Genomic DNA, 22,346 nt, shown 5'->3' on the forward strand with positions numbered 1-22,346 from the left:
TATTTGTGATCATTAATTTTCTTTATTTTGTAATACACCTTGATTTTTTTAAAAAAAACCTTTTTTAGTTATAGTTGGACACAATACCTTTATTTTATTTATTTATTTTTATGTGGTGTTGAGGATTGAACCCAGCACCTCGCACAAGCTAGGTGAGCACTGTACCGCTGATCCACAAACCTAGCCCCTCCACTTTGATTTTAATAAAGCCACTCCAGCTTTCTTTTCATTAGTGTTTCTATGGTGTGTCATTTTCTATTCTTTTAATTTCCACATATTTGTGATTACCTTATATTTCCTTTTATTATTGATTTCTAAACTTAATTCCATCATGGTCAAACAATATCCTTTGTATCATTTTAATCCTTTAAAATATTTTTAACATTGTTTCCTGGCCTAAATATTGGTCCTGGAAAATGTTTCATGTTCTCCTGAGAAGAATATGTATTTTGGTCTTGTTAGAAGAGTGATCTATAGATGTTTGCTTGGACTAGTTGATTTATAGTGCCATTCAAGTCTAATATTTCCTTGCTAATTTTCTGTCAGTTTTAATATATATTCCTTAAAGGTCTAAAACTAAGGATTTTTCCAGTGTTTTCTGATGGGCTCTATGTGTATGTTCAGTCATCTCTTCAACACTTAGGCAGTCAGTTGGTAGCTCTGCTTTAGCCATCATTTCTTGCTTGGCAGAGCCTCAAGGTCAGCCATCAGTAAAACACCAATGCCTTCTTGGGCCTTTCTTGAGCATTAACACAGCCTTATGCATGTGTGTGACCTTCTATATTTCTAAGAATATGCCCAAACTGTTAAAAACCCCAATGGCCATCTCCTTCCCTAGTTTCTCCTATTAAGCTTTTAGTTTAGTCTGTCCTTTGCTCCAGTTATATCTGCCACTTCAGGTAATCTTGAAGCTAAAATCCTTGTTAGTAATATCTTAATAATATTTCTTGATGAAATGTTCTCTGGGATGTTCTAAGCATTGGTCAATTTCTAGAGCCAAAAAAATTCATGATTCTCATCAGTTTTGCTACTTTTCTTTTTTTATTTTGGCTGCTTTTATGGAGGAGCTTTTTCAGAAACCCTTACTCTTATCATTTTTTACTGACATCAGTTTCCATTCTGTTTTGGGGGAAGAGGGGTACCAGAAATTGAACCCAGAGGTGCTTAACAACTAAGCCACATCCTTAGCCCTTTTTATATTTTATTTAGAGACAGGTCTCACTAAGCTTCTTAGAGCCTTGCTAAGTTGTTGAGGCTGGCCTCAAATTTGAGATCCTCCTGTCCTAGCCTCTTGAGTCACTGGAATTACAGGCATACACCACCGTGCTTGGTCATTTTTTTTTTTTTTTTTGGTACTGGGGATGAAACTCAGGGACATTCAACCACTGAGCCACATCCCCAGCCCTATTTTGTATTTTATTTAGAGATAGGGTCTCACTGAGTTGCTTAGGGCCTCACTAAGTTGCTGAGGCTGGCTTTGAACTTGCAAACCTCCTGTCTCAGCCTCCCGAGATTACAAGTGTGTGCCACTGAACCTGGCCATTCTTTAGTTTTTAACATATCTATATCATTATATCTGAAATAGGTCTCTTGTGAACAGCTTATAGTTTAAAATATCTATCTTTTAACTGGGTTTTTACAACATTTGCATTAATATCATTAATGACATGCTTGGATATAAATATATCATTTTATTATTTGTTTTATGTTTTATTCCTTTCATTTCTTATTCCTCTTTTGATCTTTTTTTTTTGTTTACTTTGAGTCATTTGAATTTTTTTCATTGTCCATTTTATTGTTTTTTCATGATATATTTTTGTATAGCTTTGGGTTTTTAGTGGTTGCTTTAGGGGGTTACAATATGCATACCTTACTTTTCATAGACTTCTTAAAAATCAATATTTAACCACATTAATCTAAATACGGAAATCTTCTACCATATAAACCTCTTTTCCTTTCTACTTTTACATTTCAGTTCTCTTGTCCAAATATTGAAAATACCATCAAACATTGTTATAATGTTTGCTTATAACTCAGAAATATTTAAAGAACACAGGAGAAAATAGTTTATTTTATTTATTTGGATATAAAATCTTTTTCATTCTTTTTCCTTCGGTCTTAATTTTCCAATTAGTTATAATTTCCCTTCTATATAAAATGTGTCTCTACAGCATTCATTTACTATAAATTGTCTTAGTTCTCAATTATCTGAGAAAATATTTTCTTTATTTTACCTTCATTTCTGAAAGACATTGTGGGTTGATAATTCATTTTTTAGCACCTTAAAATATACCACTTCTTTCTTTTCCTTCGTGTTTTCTTATGAAAAATCCACAGTCATTCAAATTGTTATTCTCTTATAAACAGTATATCATTTTTTCCAGTCACTTTGAAGATTTTTTTTTCATTTTTCTGCATCTTCCATTATTTTATTGTGACGTGTGGGAGTGGGTTTCTTTGGGTTTATCCAGCTTGAAATTTGCTAAGCTTCTTGAATACCTAGATTTATATAATTTCCAATTTTTGGAAAATTTCAGCCTCTACTTCTTCAAATATGTTTTTCTTTTCTTTTTCTACCAGGGATTGAACTCAGGGACACTCGACTACTGAGTCACATCCCCAGCCCTATTTTATATTTTATTTAAAATCAGGATCTCACTGAGTTGCTTAGTGCCTCACCTTTGCTGAGGCTGGATTTGAACTTGCAATCCTCCTGTCTCAGCATCCCAAGTCGCTGGGATTACAGGTGTGCTCCACTGTGCCTGGCTCAAATATGTTTTCTGTACCACAGTTTTTCTCCTTTTTTTTTTCCTGAGACTCTGATGATACAGATACTAGACGTTTTGTAATTATTCTGCCTATCCCTAAACCTCTGTTCGTTTTTGTTTTTTTTTTTTTCAAATATTTTCTGTCTTTCAGATTGGAGAATTTGTATTGTTTATCTTCAAGTTTACAAACTTCTTCTCTGTAATCTCCATATCAATATTGTACCAATCTATTTTTTTAACTATGGTTATTTTGTTGTTCATTACTAACATTTCCATTTGGTCCTAATTATATCTTCTGATTCTTTGCTAAGAGTGTCTATCTGTCTCCTTTCTCTTCAAGTATATTTGTCCTTAGTTGCTAGGACATTATAATAGCTACTTCAGCATCTTTGTCTGATAATTTCATCATGTGTATCATCTCAGTGTTGGGCACTATTGATTAAATTTGCCATTGTGAGTTCAGATTTCTTTTTTTAGTTCTTTCTATGCCTGATGATTTTGGATTATATCCTGGACATTTTGTATATTATGTTTTGAGGATCTAGATTTTATTTGTAGCCTATGGTAATTAGGCTAATTTTATCTTTTTCTTTTTAATTTTTTAATATTTATTTTTTATAGTTGTACACAACAACTTTATTTATTTATTTATTTATTTGATGCTGAGGATCAAACCCAGGGCCTTGCACATGTGAGACAAGTGCTCTACCACTGAGCCACAGCCCCAGTCCCTATTTTATCTTTTTAAATATGTGTGAGTGTGTTTAGCAAATAATAGCCTTTAGGAATGTGAAAATGCAAAGATTCTGCAGTATACAGTTGTCTCTTTATTGGGTCATCTGATATCAGCTCAAAAATGAAACTCAAATCAGGCCAAAGCCATCTGTTTCAACTACATAATTTTGAGTGGGCATGACATTTGTAGGATTATTAAAGTATTTGATTTTTTTTTTAGTATTTGATTTTTTATGATTGTCTTCCTGGTAAACACAAATTTCCAGGGTCAAAATTACTATATTTTCTTGACCAGGCACAGTGGTACATGCCTGTAATGCCAGTGGCTTGGGAGGCTGAATCAGGAGGATCGCGAGTTCAAAGCCAGCCTCAGCAATGATGAGGTGCTAAGCAACTCAGTGAGACACTGTCAAAATAGGGCTGGGGTGTGGCTTAGTGGTTGAGTGCCCCTGAGTTCAATTCCCAGTACCCTCAAAAAAATTATTATATTTTCTTGAATTTTTTTTTAATCACCAAGCAAAAATGTTTCTTGGGCATCTGCTTGCTATTTGTCTGCCACAATTTTTAGTCCCCTGTTGTATATAAAGATAAACAGTATCTATACTGGAGGGGATAAGGATTTATTACTTTTATTATATAGATTAGGAAACTGAGGCCCAGAAAGATTGCTCTGCCAGTAAGTGGTAGAACCAGGTCTTCCCACTGTATAGCCTCAGGTTACCTCTAGACAAGTAGAAATACATGTTTCAGTGAGAGATAAGACAGCTAGCTATTCATTCCACTACAATTTGAACAGAACTATCCACATACTAAGATTCCTACATGACAGATACAATTGACTATGTAAAGACTGTGACATTGTTGCTCTTTTACTGTTTCACACAGGTCACTTAAGAAAGTGCCAGGATTATCTTGAAAGTAAAAACATTAATTGTCTATAGTGCCTCTCAGAATTCCTTTTTTCACTCTGATTAAAAAAAATAGTCAATGGACTATACGTAACTAGTTTGTGACTTTTGTAACAATTAATGTACATTTATTTTTTCCAAGTAAGTTATTTTGAGATTTTTGTTTAATCATTAACTTAGCTTAATTTTTCAATTATTGTTTGTTGAAAAGTTGATGTTGAAAATATTGATATATAGGTATGTGTCTAGAAAGATGACTTTGCACACATTTGAAAATTTAATTTCTTTGGTTTTTAGGTACAATTTTTCTCGTAAGATTTTAAGAACTGTTTGAGTTCCTGCCATGTGCTGACAGCTGGATTAAGTTTGGAACATACATTTTCTCAGTCACACCTTTAAGCACATTCCTTTATTATCGTCCACCCACCAGCTACTCACTTCTGATTTTTGCTCAGCAGTTCATGGGCTTCCCAGTACCTTCAAGACCCCTTGCCAGGCAGGCATCATTACCCTCTTCTGCTAGCTAAGGTCACCTAGTATATTCTTTCTGTGAGAGAAAGGATGTGAAAGTATCAGATTCAAGCCCTAATTAACGATATTTTTTTTGGTGTAGATTTCATTCCATTTATTCCACCCAAAATATATGATCCTTCCTGCTTTCTGTGATTTTTAATTTTTTTTTAGTTAGTGATGGACATTTATTTATTTGTTTATTTATGAAGTGCTGAGGATCGAACCCAATGCCTCACATATGCTAGGCAAGCACTCTGTCACTGAGCCTTAGTCCCAGCCTGTGCTCTGACTTTTTTTTTTTTTTGAGAGAGAGAGAGAGAGAGAGAGAATATCTTTTTTGTAGATGGACACAACACAATGCCTTTATTTTATGCGGTGCTGAGAATCCAACCAGGGTCCCACTTGTGCTAGGTGAGTGCTCTACCGCTGAGCCACAATCCCAGCCCCTGTGCTCTGACTTTTGATGCCTGTATATTTACCTCTGGTAAAAAGTTGGTTTCCTGAAACCTAATCATGTGAACTGTAACCTCCTAGTACAGCCTCACCAAAACCTCTCAGTCCCACAATCCACCTGGTAACCCCACTTTACTGCCCTTCAAAGTGCCAGCATTACATTTTAGTGAAAAGGAAGCATTCCACTTCTGGTTGCTTCACAGCAGGTTGATGCCTACTCCTGTTGCCCACAACTAAACTGCATCATCTGACATTTTGATCAGTAAATATTGCACTAATTTGCAAAAAAAAAAAATGCATTACCAACATTACTAGAAAATCAAGTGAAAATTGACTACATAAGATATATGTTGTATGCTGCCCTGTGCATTCTTGTTACAGCTTCCATTCTTGTCCTTATGGTTGAGACACTTGTTTCACTTCAGTTTGATATATTATCATAGTGACCTTGGAGAAAAATCATGGCTTCAAAAAGTGAGGTTTTGATATTTGATTTCTAAGCATTTTCTGACCAGGCTTCTAAGGTGTCATTGACTGCTCACACTACAGATGGAATAAGAACACTTTATTGTATTTATCTTTCTGACCCTTGATTTGATTTGTCAGGTCTATGGTTCATACATGAGTAGTGTCTCCTGAAGTTCTCTGCATTAAGAATTTAGTCCCCAGGGTGGCACTATTGAGAGGTGGTGGAATCTTTTTGAGCTGGAGCCTAATGGGAGGTTCTTAGGGCAGTGGGAATGTGCCTTTGAAGGGGACTGTCTGAACCTAGGCTTTCTTAATCTTTCTCTGTTTCCTGGCTGGAGATGTGCCTACTAACTCTGATATACACTCTCACTGTTATGTGCTGCCCTTATCAGAGGCTCAAGCAAATGGGGTCACCCAATCTTGGTCTTGGATCCCCAGAATAGAATAAATGTCTCTTTACTTCATAAATAGCCAAAATAACCTTCTCTACTTCATAAATAACCTGTCAGATGTTTCATTATAGTGAGATAAACTGAATAATACTCTCAGTAATCAGACACACAAAGAAGAAATACCTCAGGCATATAGCATGATGGGAGTAGTGGTAACAGTAGATTTTGGAACCATGAAGATTGTGGTTTGAATTTAGACTCTAACTGTGAATGACCTTGAATAAGTTTACTTAAACACACTAAACCTCAGTTTTTTCATCTTTAAATTGGAACTAGCAATCTAATAGGGTTGTTGTGAGAATCAAATGAGATATTTTTGTAGCACACTTATCACCATATCTGTCACATACAAGGAGGCTAAGTAACTTGCCTAGGATCAACCACTGTGCACTTGGTAGAATACAATCTAGAACTCAGGTCTGCTTAATTACAAGACCTTTACTCTTTTTCTATTTTTTATTGGTGCATTAAAGTTGTATATAACTTGACCAGTATTCCTCCCCAGCACTTCCCTCTCCCTCCCCATCTCCCACCACTTGATCCCTTTCCTCTGCTGATCTCATTTTTATTTTCACGAGATCCTTGCCCCTACCTCTCTTTTCCTTTTTCCTCTCTAGCTCCAACATATGAGAGAAAATATACAATCCTTGCTTTTCTGAGTTTGGTTTATTTCACTTAACATAATGGTCTCTAGTTCCATCCATTTTCCTGCAAATACATGATTTAATTTTTCTTTATGGCTGAATAAAACTCCATTGTGTATGTATACCACATTATCTTTATCCTTTCATCCTTTGATGGACACCTAGGTTGGTTTCATAGTTTGGCTATTGTGAATTATGATGCTATAAATGTGGGCCTGCATGTATTGTTATAGTTTGTTGACTTTATTTATTCAGGATAAGTACTGAGCAGTGGTATAGCTGGGTCATATGGTGGTTACATAGCTAGTTAAAGACCTTTATTCTTTCTATTCTGTTTTTTTATACCATTACTAAAGCATTTGAGCTGTTATTACTTGGACATTTAGATGATCTGGGCTGGAAGAAACTCAAATGTCATCCATTATACCACTGATCAGATATTTAAATTTCTTGCACAACATATTTCACAAACCCCTGCCAAGATTTCATAATGCTTTTCTTGGGCACCTCAGTTTATCTATAATTGACATAATTTGTGATGAGATTGTACTCTAAGGCAAAAAACTGCTATCATTTTAAGTGCCTAACCATGTTTGTGTTATGTTGGAGAAGATACACGTGGAAAGGAAGGGGCTATCAGAAAATTATGACAGCAGCATAGAGGTGTAATTCAATAAGCAGAAGCCCCTGACTCCTTAAGTGTTGGTAGCAAACTACAAAAAAAAAAAATCATCAATAGAGAAAATCACTGAGTTTCCAGTCCAGGATTCCTCTGAAGTTATGATACAATCATGTATCATAACTTGCCATGTTATGATAAACATGATAGATCATTTTGGTTCGTGGCATACCAGCTCAGAAAGAACTGCTTTGACCTGGACCAGGTCCACTTTTGCTGAAATAAGGAATTCCCCAGACTCCTGTGACGATTGGGAAGCCTTTCATTGTCATAGTAGAGAGAGCTATAATCTCACAGTTTGCGCAGAGTTTATGTGGCCTACCACTCTATTGAACTTGTTAAGCTGTTTGGGTAATTTGCTTTTCAGCTTCCTGTAACACATTTTCTATTATGAGAGCAATCAGTGTATTTCACTCTTCATTACCTGTTGTTCAATACCAATACCTAAAGAATCCAGGGTGCTTGGAGCTGGAGTCCTGGTTTAAATCCTCATTGTTTGGTTTCCACAGCTGAAGCAGTGCTCTGATTTGTTGTTGTTAGACTAAGTGTGGAAACTTCCAGCTGCTTTTAGGCCAATGTACAGGGTGGGGGTGGTCTTTCATTCTCAGCTCATTTCAATTCTGTAGTTTGGGGAGGATGCTATGCATTCTTGTTAGATGTCATAATTTTGAACCACTTGGAATAATATTCTCCTTTGCTTTAATGTTATACATCCCTGTGCATGTTCTTCAGTAATTGAAAGGGATATCTGGCAAATTTGATCTGTCTAGCTTTGACTTATGCTGTCCTTATCTTGGCCTTTGTGTCATTAAGAAAAAAATTGGTATTGATCTTGGATTATGCCACTACATTGTGCTGCAATTTTTCTTCCTTGCTAGTGGAATATAAATCGATAAAAGGCAGCTGCTTTAGACGAGGGCCAGATATGGTGCTGTCATTTATATATTGTAAATCCAATGATAACTGATCAAATCAGTGCCTCTCCTGTTCCAAACTTGACATGATTGAATTGTCAATAAAAAAGATTTTACAGTAAGGGAAGGAGAGCTGACAGTGTAAATGTCTGAAAACCCAATGAAGCTCAATATAAAATGAAACAATGAGCTAGGATATCATTTTATAATTTCCAATGGGAAAAAATATTTAGTGAATCATGGCCAAAATTGGGGATGATCACAGGAGGGAAGGAAGCAGGAATGAAAAGCCAACTATCTTGCATTATAATTTTTGAGAAATCTGAAATGCAAATTTGCAGATGCAAATTTTAGGAATTATGCATCATACTCACTGAGTTGTTTATTTACAGAAATGGTTCAAATACTCTCCACCTCCTCCCTCTTCCATGCACATATTTTCTAGTGATAATACTCAGTTGCTGGGGAAAAAATAAACATAGCCTTCCCCAGGAGTTCTGCTGACTTTTAATAAGTGACTCAGGAGCAGATCTGATAGAACCTACCTTGTATTCTTAAAAGTCAATCAGTAGAGCTCTAGTTTCATTTAATAGATCCCTAAAAGTAGTCAGATTTGGGTTTTTTTTGACTCAAAATATGCAGAAATTTCTCAGAAAGATACATCTCTTTTAGTAAGTGGCCCACCCAACTTAGGTTAGGAAACTGAAAAGGTTGTATTCCTTGAAACTTAAAAAATTCTGCCAGTTTTTCCAAGAGACTCAATTTGTTTATTTGCAAATATAAGAGCATGGCACTTATTTGTATGTTGAGAAGCACAGGAAGTCCCATAGGGAGAGACCAGGTTGGGAACTGATAAGAGAATGCTGTTTTCATTTAAAAGCTTGCTGGAGCCTTGTTTGCATGAAGTTTTTGCCTCAATAGTTGTTCTAAATGCATGGGACCTGATTAGGAGAGAATTACCTTCTGAGAGATGCTTAGCTTCTGAGTTTTTAGCTTGAAAGCTAGATTTTGAACTTGCTGAACCATTTTTTGCAGGGCTTATTTTCCAAGTTTCCTAATGTAGCAGGGTCAAAATTATTTTATGAACCATAGCAATTGCCACTATCACCACAACAAACAGGTGTTTTTGTGTCACCAAAAGGCCCCTTATTGGAAAGGGGTAATCAGCATGTGTCTCTTGGGAATGATGTGTGTGTGTGTGTGTGTGTGTGTGCGCGCGCGCGTGCGCGCGCATGCACATGCATGAGTGTTTTCTGGGAATTGAACCCAGAGCCTTGATCATACTAGACATGTACTCTAACACTGAGCTACATCCCTAGCTCAGGAATGACTGCTTGATCTGGGGTAAAAAGAGTCTTCTTTCTTGGTTTTGACTCGAAATGTTTTTGAATTCAAATCAAATTCAACATTATTGACCTCCTCCTTGTTGAGGCAAATTATACAACTAAGCATCCTCTCTTTACTTTCGTGATATACTTTTCTCCCAGGAAACTTTGCGAATATTGCTCTCGTTTTAAAAAAAAACTTTTTAAAACCACTTTGATGGTTTGTTTTTGTCTTATTCAACTTCTTGATTTGCTTGTGCTGATGGTGGAGTTCTTATAAAGCTGAAGCATTTGATCTCTGGTTATCATCATGGCTACCATTTAATAAGAGCTTTTTATAAGGCAAGGACCACACTGTGAAATTACATGTACGGTAGTCCCTCTTATCTGTGGGGAATATGTTCCAAAACCTCCAGTGGGTGCCTGAAACCATTGGTAGTATCAACCTCTATATACCATGTTTTTTTTCCTATTCATACATACCTATGCTGAAGTTTAAGTTATAAATTAGACACAGTAAGAGATTAATGATTATAATAATAAAATAGGACAATTATTACAATATACTATAATAAAATTTGTGCAAGTGTGGTCTCTTTCTCTCAAAATACCTCATTGTATTATTGATCTTAGCAATCTCAGCTTATATTTTTTTAATTTCCTTATAAATTGACAACTTTTGCCTTTTCACTTAAAGAAAGCACTTTATGGTTTCTTTGGCATGTCTAAATTTTCATCATTACTACTCCTGTGCTTTGGGACCATTATTAAGTAAAATAAGGGCTTATTTTTTATTTTTAAAATTTTTGTTTGTTTTTTTTTCAGTTATACATGACAGTAGAATATATTTTGACATATCATACATATATGTAGTATAACTTCCCATTCTTGTGGTTGTATATGATGTGGAGTTAATACTGGTCGTGTATTCATGTACAAACATAGTAATGTTATGTCCAATTCATTCTGTCTTATTCCCATCCCTCTCCCTTCCCTTCATTCCTCTTTGTCTAATCCAGTGAACTTTTCTTCCCCCTGCCTCCGCTTATTTTTATCCCTTAGCATCCCCATATCAGAGAGAACATTTGGCCTTTGGTTTTTTGGTATTGGCTTATTTCACTTAGCATGATAGTCTCCAGTTCCGTCCATTTACCAGTGAATGCCATAATTTCATTCTTTATGGCTGAGGAATATTCCATTTTGTATATGTACCACATAAAATAAGGGTTTCTTGGACACAAGCCACCATTGATCTGATAACTGAGAAGGCTATTGGGTGACTAATGTTTAGGTAACATACACAGCATGGATATGCTGGACAAAGGGATGAATCATGTCCTGGGTGGGACAGAGCAGAATGGCACACGATTTCATCACACTACTGAAACCCAGGAAAGTGAAACTGGATAAGGGGGGACTACTGTATTATTTCACTTGATCCCTACAAAAATATCCATACAATTAATCAACTGAGTCTCTAGAGAGAAAAAGGGGGGCCAAGAATATTCTTCATGCTTGGTTAACATTCAGTTTTACTGGACAGGGAAAAGACTAGGAACCAGCAAATGAAATGGAAAGTTGTGATCAGAAAGGAAGCAGAGGAGCCAGGAAGGGTAGGGTCCTTGAAGCCAAGAGAAATTCATGTGGTACCCAGTATAAATAAGACTTTCCTATCTGTACATCTCTATCTTCAGTTTATTGACTCATGCTCTGTTTCAAAGGTTATATGAATGAAGTTTGGGGTCACTGACCCTCTGAAATGTGAATTCAGAATAAAGAATTTCATCTATATACATATGTTCTCCATTATTGTCAAATGGATTCACAATTTTTATTAGAGACCCATAACTAAAAGTATACTGCATCTTCAGGCTAATACCTCCAATTGCCTTTGGACTTTTTCCATTATCTCCTCAAAGTCAACACATCTAAAAATTAATGTAACATCTTCCTTTGTATCCCTTTTTGGCAAACTTCTCTTCTCACCCCCCCCCACTGTTTGGTATGGCAATTGCTCCTCTTCAAACAATCCTTTGATTTGTCTTATATGTTCAATATGTCACCATTACCTCTAGGATTCATCCCTCTTCTGATTTTACTTTTACCACCTTCTGTTGGGACCTTTTCTCCTGGTATTTGGAGTGTCAGATCGCTCTCAGCCAATATCCTTGCATCTTAACCATCTTTACTTTACAATGATGCCTGATTTATTTTATTTTATTTTATTTTTTTGCAAATTACCTTTCTCATATAGAGCACAGTATTTAAGAACATAGAGTTTATGGACAGTGGAATTAGACATGTCTGGGTTTTAATCTTGATCTCCCCCCTTTTTGTGGTACAACTCTAGTTAAGTTGCTTAATATTTCTGGTCCTCATTTTCCCCATTTGGAAATAAGGGTAATACTGCTACTACCTCTTAGACTTCTTGTGAAGATCAAATGAGATAATCCATGTAAGATTGCTTAACACCATATTGGCACATTGCAAGGTTTTGGAAAGGAGCTATTATTTCCTGCTCAAGAGTATAAACTGTCTCCCTAATGCTTACCTCATAGCACATAAAATCCTCTGTCTGAATTTTCAGGCCTGGAAGAAAGTGACCGCTGCTGTTATCTTGCCGATCTTACCTTGTTTCCAGCAAGGAGTGTACATCAAGTCCATCTCCCCTAAATGTCCTCTCATAATGCATATCTTACTCCTACCACTGAACTTTTGCTTATGCAATTTCCTCATTGTGGAATGTCTGGCCCCATTCCTTCATCCTTCCTTCCTTCAAGCCCTAGTACCATTCCCTAATTTTTTATATTTATTGTCTATACTGCTGAATTAGTATGTTAAACCCTTTTCTGCATGGTCTGCTCTTTACATGTGAGTTTTTGGTGTTGAAAAACATGAAACTGTTTTGTTTCCTGCTTATTTCATATTTTATATATATTTTCTACTCAATCAAAGCACCTTGCAGAGAGGGATCAGGTCTTGCTCTTATTTTCTTTTTCATAATTTTTAGCAGTATGTGATAACCATGTAATTACTTGATATATTTGTTGGTTTCTGTGGTCAATTTATCAAACTATCAAAGTTTGGGGACAGAAGATGTGCTATTAAAAACCTGCTGCCATAAGGTACTTTGTGTGGACTCAGTATTTGGAGACATAGAATCTACTGTCAAGCTGAGTGGCTTGGGCAAAGCCTTTTCCCTTCTCTGAGTCTTCATGTTCTTCATTCCCAGAAATATTTTGTTAAATGAGAGCATCAGGCTAGGTAAGCTTTCTGATTCCCTTCCAAAGCTGACCTCTTAGGACTCTGGGATTCTGATAAAACCAAGACTTTGTTCCAAAGATGTTACTCAACTTTGCTATCTGCCTTTGCCCTGGCTTGCTTGGGTTTTGACAGAATGTAGCATCTCAAACAAGTCTTACGTGCTGTCCTTAATTGAAACTGTTTGTCTCTCCAAGTGAGCAGACAAGCCTCAGTTTTAGGAAACCACATCAGCAGATTTCATTCCAGGGTGGGGAACTATTTCTGACAAGGAGCCCCACAAAGTATGTGTGCTTCAGAGAAAAGGGAATACTGAGTAAACAAATATTCCCTTTGCTGAAAGAGGATGTGGGTTGAAAATCATATTATAGAGGAGGTATCCTGGAGTGTCCTGGGTAACCAGCCAAAAATTTGATCTGGTTTCTCTTAGCATGGGGTAACTCACCACGCCAACTGACATATTTCTCCAGTGACCTCTACATCCGAAAATGTCCCCTAAAACACAGCTGTCTATTCTCCATGCTCCAAGCCTCACTGTTTGCCCTAATAGCCTGCAAGATGCCATTCTGCAGATGTTTCTTCAGTATTCCTTGACACAAGGGTATATTGGGCTTCTTTACATTTCTGACATTTGTACAATGGAATCCCATCCTGCTGCTCAGTAGTCACTTTTATATGGTACAGCCATCCATGCTTGAGAAGCTGGGGCATTGTGAAGTGGCATCTTCATGCTGTTCTTCCACTATTTCCATCAAGTGCCCAAATCTGGGTGAACATTAAATTGCATTTTTCTTGCTGAGCCAGATATCACTGGTCAGGCTATTTTAGTGAGCAGAGTGGGAAGAAGAAACATGGTCATCTCCTCCAGAATTTTAAGCAGAGGGCTGTCTGCTGATAGGTGTTCCATGCACCATTAGCTCCAAATACTAATTATGCAAACTCATCAGGAATATCACCTGGTGTTCGTCCATCTAATGGGTGGTTATGCACCACACTTCTTTCATTCTGCATCAGTATTATTGACGTGATATTGACATTCACGGGCAGGCTGGTTTCCTAATGCTAGCCAGAGAATCAAAGTTTTTTTTTTTTTTTAATTTCCTGACTTTACCTATCCGTTCAGAAAACCTGAACATGCCATTAATAGTTAATGTTCCATAAAGTGTATCCACCAATAATACTTTCCCCAGAGATTAGTCCTATGAGTACATAGGACAGGGTAATTAGGTCTATTGATCTTTGCTACAGCCAGTGCTATCAGAATGGTGATCAACTTTATAAGCAAGATGTGGATATTCATTTTAGCTAAGGAACTAGGATGGCTCTTATTTCTTGAACATTCTTTGCCCTAACAGGCATTGCCACACACCTACTAGGAGATTCAAAAGAACTTAAAGCTCTTTTTTATAGTTCTGGTATTAGAGAGCAGAATGAGTACACACTGGCTGTGCCAAGAATAGGAAAGCTTTAAAGTTCAATAGAGTTGGCCCATGAGGCAAGTTTCGTAAATTCAAAAACTCTCTCAGGGGTTCCTACCCTTGCCATTTAAGTTGACAAGTGAATTCTCTGAAAGAGAGTTTCTCAGGTAAAATGTTCAGCATAAAGCCCTTTTCAGGAGATTTCCTTCACAACACTGAGCATCAACATGGGGCAGGTAATAGCTCGTAGCTGGAGATAAGTCTTAAGCAGGAGGCTTTCGTAATCGTATTAGAACCTAGAAAGGTACATAAACACCTATCTAAAGACCTAGAGAGCCTGGCATGATTGTTTCCTGGATTGGCTTGGGTATAATTCCTAGAGTGAAAGAACATGAGCTTGCTGAGTCAGAGACAGGCTCACAGGGAGCCAGAGAAACTTGTGTTTTTTGCATTAAGTAGCTACCTAGAGCTCTTTCCTCTTTGGTTTCCTAAAGAGGAATGGGTTTAAGAAAACTTGAGCTCACCTAATCAGAGAAAATTTATTTATTTATTTATTTATTTATTTATTTATTTATTTATTTATTTAGCTAGCTAGCTAGCTAGTGGTTTTGGGCAGGCACACAGCCAAGAGATCAAGAGTCCAGTTATAAGAGAAATGGTCTACTGAAGAAACCTAAGTTCATTCCCAGGCAGTAAGAACAATTTGATATCAAGTCAAGGTGATGTGGACTGAGGGCTTTTATCTTCTCACCTGCTTTTTACTCCTCCTCCCTGTGCCTATCCTCCCTGCCCCAGTTTTCCATAAGGCTTATGGAAATCATAGCTATTGCTTTCCAAACACATCTGTGTATCTGTATACATAGCCTGAGTCAACTACAGTGAGATCAAAACATATTTGAATTTGAATATTAACAGTTTTTTTTGCTTCTCAGGTGGCTTTGGAATAGAAAAGTAACTCCTTCCAGCTATAATGGTGAATGGTTTTGAGACTAGACATGTCTGTCAGGTATACATTCAACAGAGTAAGTATTTTGACATAATGAAGTCCATTAGAAACATTCATATCTTTCATATCTAAAAAATGGAAATACTATACTTCAATTTCAGTAAAGATTCAATAAGAACTAATCCAAATAATGTGAATGTTTGTTAAAGCTTTGGACAATTCCATTAGTTAAAATATGGCTTTGGGTCGTCACAATGGGTTTTTGTAGCTCTTTTTAATCCCAGAAAAGGAGAATTAGGATCTTTCAACACTATTGTCAACAGAATATCTTTTCCTTGTTTGGTTTTTAACTAAAACATTTATGTTAGACTTACACATTCTAACCAGTCTAGATACTTGCCTAAGAGTTTCTTGTAAGTAGCCTCAAAATTCAAGTCATTTAAGCCTGAAATTCTCAAGACAAGTTTAAACTAGCACCCAAACTCTGTGATCAGTCTGGTGGGAATTGTTTTACAGATACCTGAGGGCAGATTTCAGCCTACATGAGCAGCTGTGTTGATTATGTGACTTTAAAGTGACTGGTTTTCACAATTTGACCTTTTTCTCTCAGTTAGCTTATGTGACTTAACCTACACTGTATGTAAATGATGTTTGATGTTAAAAGGCAATGAGTCACACTTAAGCAACATCAGTGCCCATTAAGTAGAATATAAATGACTATCTCTAGATATGCAATAGAGATTTAAAATCATCCCATAGGAGTTGAATTACATAGGAGAGTTTCCTGTGTAGTTACTCTGAAATAAACAGACAAGAAGAGAAAAAACTAATTTCAGTTAGGAAAGTCTTTTTGTGTATTAATCAAATGGGTGAATCTCAACTTCATGATCCTTTTATTCAATTTTGTTTCTTTTTATCTCATTGTATTTACAGTTTCTTCCTCCTTCCCTCCCTCCCTTCTTTCACTCGGTTCTCCCTTTTTCCATTTCTTCCTTCCTTAAGGAATGAAGCTCTGTAATTTTACCTATGTTAGCTAGAGAGATGTAATTAGCTAGAGCTGCATACCAAAGTACAAAGCTTACATTTTAAATGACTCACAGAGAGAGTGACTATATAAATAATTGTCCAAATAGGGGCACTTTTGAAAGTGAAAGGAAGTGCTAAAATAATTAACAGATATGTTGCTCTGTGTAAGAGGTTCAGAAAGCATCTCATCTACTCCTCTTTACAAATCATGCTGTGAATGGATAATTATGAATGTAATGCATTCCACTATTGTCATGTATGTAAGAAATAAATTTTAAAAAAGAAAGAAAAGTAACCTGAGAATGAAACAGTTGTGTCTGCTTCTGATCCAGGTCTTCTAACTTCCAGCCCAGACCTCTTTCAATTACTCCCCCTGCAACCACTTTAATCACTCTAGCAACCTGGAAAGACATAGAGCATGAAGCCATCTCATTCTTTGAGTTTCTTTCCTGAATAGCTTTCAGACGTGAAACTTTTCAGCAATGAGAAATCCCAGCCCATTTCCTCCCAAATCAGAGCTTTACAGCTGAGCAGGTATATTGATACTGGTTTGAACCCCCATTGCAACTCATTTGTGGTCTTCTCCCTACTTTTCTGTAGTTTAATAAGAATAATCAATCCAGAAAAAGAAAAGCCAGTTAGATATTATTAAATGCATTCAGATAATTTAATTTTTTTTCTTTTTAAGTTAGAAGAAAGTAAATCCTTCATTGATTTTTTTGAGGCACACTTTTCAGACTAGCCATACTTGAGTGATTATCTGCTAACCAAAAAGGTAAAGCACTGGAGTACAGTTTGTCCTGAAATCATGAAATTGAGCTTGTGCTTTTGGATAAGAGGTGCTAACTTATGTTTTGAAACTGAACAGAATGTAGCTGAAAGAAAATGGACCAGAAACTGGGATTAAGTTTATAAATGTAGTGCTTACTGTCCCCTTGTGCTGTTATCTTGTGTATCTTCTCTCATCCTTGTTCACACACTGGATTCATTTGTCCTGGTGATAGACAAGCAGCTTAAAGATACTCTCATTAATGAAGGGGACCAGCTCCAACAAGAGTCTTTCTTGCTATAAACTTCATTACCAGTAGTACAGATGACAGAAAACATAGAGAAGAGTTTTAGGACACAGGAAAACAAGGACTTATAGAATAAAAATATTGTCAAATCCTAATGGAAATATGGATGTGATAGATACAAGGCCGTTAACATTAAGATCAATAGCTCACTTCCCTTTTATGTATAGTTCAATAATCATTTGTTGGCCGAATAGCATTGCTAGATGCCAATATTGATTCTCCTAGCCAATGTGAGTTCTTCCTTTCATTTGTCTAATGACCCTGGTAGGAGATTCTTCTGTGACCAGCAATGACAGTATTGGTGCTTGCTCTAGCACGGACTAGATATTTGGATCACAAACATCAACCAAGTCTAGAAGGCTGGGAAGCTGCAATCCACTGTATATTAGGACCAGCCAGAAATGAGGGAGGCTTTACTTCTTTCTCACTATCTTCCCTCCTTTTCTCCTTCCTCCTTGGTGCCTTCTTTCTAGTGAATTGATTGCCCTGACACTTTCCCTGCTTCCTTCCAAATAAACCTCCACATTTCTAGGCAAACCAGACACTTGGCTTCATAAGTTACAAATGTTAACAAATGACTGGAAAGCAGCACCAGCATAACTAACTTTATTATAGTGAACTTCCTAGAAAGTTTGTCAATGGAAGTATATAAAATTGTTCCAGTATAGCTGTGTGTTAGTCAATTATTTATTTCCCTGAGTCATTTGCTTCTGTACTCCTCATATTCCTTTTGCACATTTTGTATAGTTGACATTTTACTACTTGGCCCTCATTTTGGTTCACTTCCTCTCCTTACTGTTACAGGCTTGCAGTCTCTTCTCCATATCATTGACCTTATAACATGGAAAGGAATAGGAAAAAGAATACTTTGATAAAGGGAAGAAGGGGGATCCCACAAAAACAGAAATGAGATCAGTGGAGTAGAAGAAGGGGAGGATGGGAAAAATGGAGGAACTGTGGGAAGAAATTGACCAAATTATGCCCTGTACATAAACCCTTATGTGTACCTATAAAGCACCAATTAAAACAACAATAAATAAATAGGAGAAATACCAGTAGAGTAGAGGAAGGGAAACAGGAGAAGGGAAAGAGGAAGTACCGGGGAGTAAAGTAGAGCAAATTATATTCCATGCAAATACGGTAATGTCAAGATGAGCCCCACTATTGTTTAACTATAATGCACTAATAAAAACACTAAAAATAAATAACCAACCCCCCCAAAAAAAGAAAATAGTTTGAAAGAGAGGGTTCAAAAGTGGCCTTAGGTTTGCTGGGGATCTCGTGTAAGCTAGTCAAGTACTCTACCACTGAGCTATACCCCCAGCCTTAAAAAGCAACTTTTCTAATGCATTAAAAATGTCTCCTCATCCATCCATAAGGCCTGTATTTGTATCTGAAAATACCTGAAGTCAATAACTATTTTCTGTATTGCGTATGAAATTTTATTTTGTGCATTATGCATTTTTGTGTGTAGGAGTATGTATAGGAATACAGTACAAACTGTGGGTGGTAGTATTATAAATTTCTGAAGTTAGAATAGGTATTTTCTTGTTTTCTTGTTTTATAATACTTACTATATCTTGTGCACTTTAAATATATTATCTCATTTATTTCCCACAAAAATCCCAGGAAAGTGTGGTGTCTTGCCCATAGGGTCATAGCTAGTACATGATGGAAGTGGAATTGGAATGGAGATTTGCCTGGCTGCAAAGTGCCAGTCTCTTTATATTATACTGCTTCCACACAAATGATTCTGAGTTTTCCTTCTTCTTGATATTATAGCATGTAAGGACCAGGTATATTTCCCCACTGGCTTTTGCGTTCTTACATTTAATTTCTTTATATCCCCAAACCTGTTGAGTCCTTTTTCTATTTATGAAGCATTCTAAGCTTTGATTTGTATTTTGGGATTGTATGAACCCCACCCCCACCATTTTCTTTCTCCAACACATATGGATTTCTTTGAAGAATCAAACTGTCATTTGAGACTAAGAAGGAAAGGCAGAGTGCATTAAATTTCTCCCTGTCATGAGAGCATGGTTTTCATTAAAATCTCTGCTTTTCTTATAGGGAACAACCCTGTGGGCCCCAGCTTATGTTTAATGTGTGTTTTGTGGCTGTGGTCTCCTTGCTATTCTTAAGGTCCTTTCATGACTGCTTCATGGTGGTGTAACCAAGTCGTGGCAGTGTCATTGTAGTGCCTTATCCTTTAGCACATGGCTGGTATTGTTTACAGAGTTGCTTTCTGTTAGCTCTGATGTTGCTTTGGACTAGCAGAAATGCTTGTGAGGCAGGAAACAAGCTGAGGATGACAATGTACTAGAACAGTGGTTCTTCAACTTGATCTTGTTTCAGAATCCCCTGGAGGAACTTGTCAAAATACAGCTCTCTGGGCCCTTTCCCAGATTTTCTGATTCAGCAGATCTGAGCTGGGTCCAAGGAATTCACATTTCTAACAAGCTCCTAGGCAATGCTGATGCTGTTAGTCCAGAGACAACTCTTTGAAAAACATGGCAGCAGACAATGAAGGGAAATTGGCTTTACCACTTGATATTATCTTTTGCAGATTTGTACATTTCTTGAGTCTGGCCACAAAGTCAATACTTAATACATATAAATGATGCTTATTTTGATGTGACTACATCATGTGATGCTTATTCCCTATGCTATCCCTTTTCCAGCCTGCTCCATTGCAAAAAGAGTTGCTTGTGAGAACATTAAACAGCATCTGCCTCATTGGGCAAACTTACCCTCTAGAGTTTTACTTTGTCCTTTGTCTTGTGCCCATGTTTCAAGCAACTGTGTCAGATTCAAACCATTTGGTCTCCCCTGGGTTTGATGAATTGAGAATGTGCAGTAGGGTGCTTTATTCACTGACTTATCCTTCTTGAAAAATGAACCCCCAGAATTCCATTAAAATAAAGATCAAAATTTCCACAAATCATCTATATTGCCATGTTTTTCTAAATCTTCATACTTCACTGGTACATAAACAAGAGCATCAGTTAGGGTGCTAAATTAAGACCAGGTATTTCTTCAGACTTGAGCCACATACACCTTTCTAATAGAATTTGATATAGCATGTCAAATGAAGAGTGTTCTGCTTTTGGTCACTATTCATCCATGTTGGCTTTATTTTCTCTCCAGAAATTGACCCAGAGACTTCTAACTTAAAGATAAATTTTTAAGCTTTTGTGATTTTTATCACTCCTGATTAATTCTGACAATTCTCTCAGTGACTCTTCTGTCTTTTTCTTGTTGCAAAAGCAGGGGAGGGGGTGGAAATCACATTGTTATATGTCTCTGTTAACTGCAACAATAAAAGCAAGATAGAAAACCTTCCACATTCTGCTCTTAATTCTCTATAGCATAGAAATGATGTTTTATTCAGTTTCCCTAAGTGCCAAATATTCATCCTTAAATCACCTGAAGTTCTTTACTTTCCTTCACTCCAAAAGATCAGATTGTGCCTTTGCCTTATCTAACCAGGTATTAGAGTGTGCTCTTCTTACGATAGACTTTTTAAAAAATATTATGATACATCATATAAAACTGCTATTTGACTTTTTTAAAAATCAACAAACATAGCCAACATTAAAGTTTGAAATAGAAATATAAAGTGATTCATCCAGGTACCTGATGATGATGACAGTGAGGATGAAGACAATGATGATGATGCAGTAGCAATAGGAAGAGAATAAATACCATTCATACAGGGCCTGCTATATGCCATGCACTTTATGTATTATTTTTCACCAACTCCTCTCAACAACCTTAGGAGTTAGGTACTTTTACAACTATTAGTATTTTCTCTCTCTCTCTCTCTCTCTCTCTCTCTCTGATAGTTTAAATCTTAAACTTGCAGATTACCTAGAACCCATGGTAAGTACTTAATACATGTCATTTGTAGTATATCTTAGTCTACAGGTAATTTTTATTCATATTTCTTTGTAAACTCTTCAGCATTCTTACAGATTTTTTACAGTCCTTAGAGTATTCTTCAGGTAGGTCAACTCAAAGTAGGTACTAAGGCTGGGAATCACTCATCAGTGCTGTGAGGAGTTAGATTACTTGGCTGATTGTAGTTGTTAGCTTCCAGTTTTCAGCACTGATTACTGGCAGCCAGACCTATCCCTTTTCATGGATGTTTAGGTGATAGATCTTTGCTTTAAATATGATCTTCAGTAGTTTGAATGGGTACTGTGCTGGAAAGTTGATTTTGATCCTGAAAGGTTATCAGAAACAATAAACCCTGGTCAATTCAATAAACTATCTTTATCAACCTGGATATTGTAGAAACTTTTCATGTCACATCTGCCTATCTCTTCAAACTCCTTCATCAACCTCCTGCTAGCTGCCGTCATACATCTGGTGGTGCTGCTTTCCCCAGTATCCTCTCTTTATAAAGGAAGAAACTGAGTATTGGAATGGTTAAGAAACTGCTTGAAGTCATACACATTAGCAATACTGGAATTCCAATCTAGGTCTGTTGATTCCAAAGCTTGGGCTCTTTCTAACTGGATCATCATTCTTGTTTTTTTTTTTTTTTTTGGCAGAACTGTGGTAGATCATAATTCTTGTGTTGTAATTGAGTATAGGGAATAATGTATTATGAAGCCAAGGAGGAAGAATTCACTGGTGACCACATTCAAAGATAAGCTATCTGACATCTAGCTCTAACTTTGGCCTATAACTTGATTTTATACTCCACGGTCCCCAAGTCGTAGACTGCCTTTCTTTCCTTTTACTGGTTCAAAATT

At 36.6% G+C, this 22,346-nt stretch overlaps 1 protein-coding gene and 1 pseudogene across 1 annotated transcript in view; one reads left to right on the forward strand and one right to left on the reverse strand.

Moving 5' to 3' along the window:
- Positions 1–22,346, forward strand: part of Gpc3 (glypican 3) — a 423,699-nt gene that overhangs the window by 144,571 nt on the left and 256,782 nt on the right. The gene's annotated exons all lie outside the window — the stretch shown is intronic.
- LOC113194532 (ubiquitin-conjugating enzyme E2 L3 pseudogene) lies at positions 21,503–21,938 on the reverse strand (annotated as a pseudogene).

Source organism: Urocitellus parryii, chromosome X (genome assembly GCF_045843805.1).
Source record: "Urocitellus parryii isolate mUroPar1 chromosome X, mUroPar1.hap1, whole genome shotgun sequence".
NCBI lineage: Eukaryota > Metazoa > Chordata > Mammalia > Rodentia > Sciuridae > Urocitellus > Urocitellus parryii.